This window comes from Anneissia japonica, unplaced genomic scaffold (genome assembly GCF_011630105.1).
Source record: "Anneissia japonica isolate Jap-2015-1 unplaced genomic scaffold, ASM1163010v1 scaffold287714_len2871179_cov188, whole genome shotgun sequence".
Classification (NCBI taxonomy): domain Eukaryota; kingdom Metazoa; phylum Echinodermata; class Crinoidea; order Comatulida; family Comatulidae; genus Anneissia; species Anneissia japonica.
Window position 1 is genome coordinate 141679 of NW_022755542.1, and position 749 is coordinate 142427.

A 749-nucleotide genomic window follows, 5' to 3' on the forward strand; every position below is an offset into this window, starting at 1 on the left:
TTATGTATTTAATTCTATCTTACCATGTTTTATTTCATAGCTTGATAAAGACTTATAGTCGAAAGTACTCGCTAACTCTGAAAATAAATTTTGTGGCATATATCTGATACCATCTGACTCGTTATTTATATATATTCTGTATATAAACGTGGATCAAAGGTCAGTAACAGCATTTTCGGTACTTTTAACTGAATAGTATAATAAAGTAGATAAAAATATGTATCTACTGAATAATTGGAGATTGATCTGTACGACCAACATTTACAGAAATAGGCATACGCATTGACACGTGTCAAAGGTCAGAAAACGCATTTCTGGTCATTACGAGATATTATCTCATAAATACGAGATAATTATCTCGTTATCGAGATATTATCTCGCACGTACGAGAAATGTCCGAATTTTAATTTTTTTTTAGTTAGCATCAATACAACTTTAGACTCATTTAAAACCATGGATCGTATTTTTAGAGTACCTTACACCCTATGTTCCTAAAGCTTTTTTAGGCCCCATAAAAAAAATTATTAGTTATTAGTTTATCACCCTATCAAAGAATAAAAACTGATGAGGGAGGGAGGGTTTTTTTTTTTTTTTTTTTTTTTTTTTTTGCTAACCCCGCGCCCATTTTACCGATGTTCACAAGTAGATCAATGGTTAGGGACATATAAAAGTCATAAGAATGGAATCAAATTTATATTTAAAAAAGATGTTTTTGTTGTACCAGTAAACATATTTGCAAGAAATCCAGA

General features: G+C 30.3%; 1 protein-coding gene across 4 annotated transcripts in view; it reads left to right on the top strand.

Moving 5' to 3' along the window:
- LOC117123585 (ankyrin repeat and SOCS box protein 7-like) overlaps positions 1–749 on the top strand; it is a 7573-nt gene that overhangs the window by 1336 nt on the left and 5488 nt on the right. The window contains exon 1 of one of the 4 annotated variants that reach the window (XM_033269573.1): positions 98–159. The exons of 2 other annotated variants lie outside the window; for them this stretch is intronic. The gene's annotated coding sequence lies outside the window, so the exon portion shown is untranslated. Of the gene's footprint in view, positions 1–97; positions 160–749 lie in introns of those variants that run through there. One more of the 4 variants, XM_033269575.1, reaches the window with a different exon arrangement.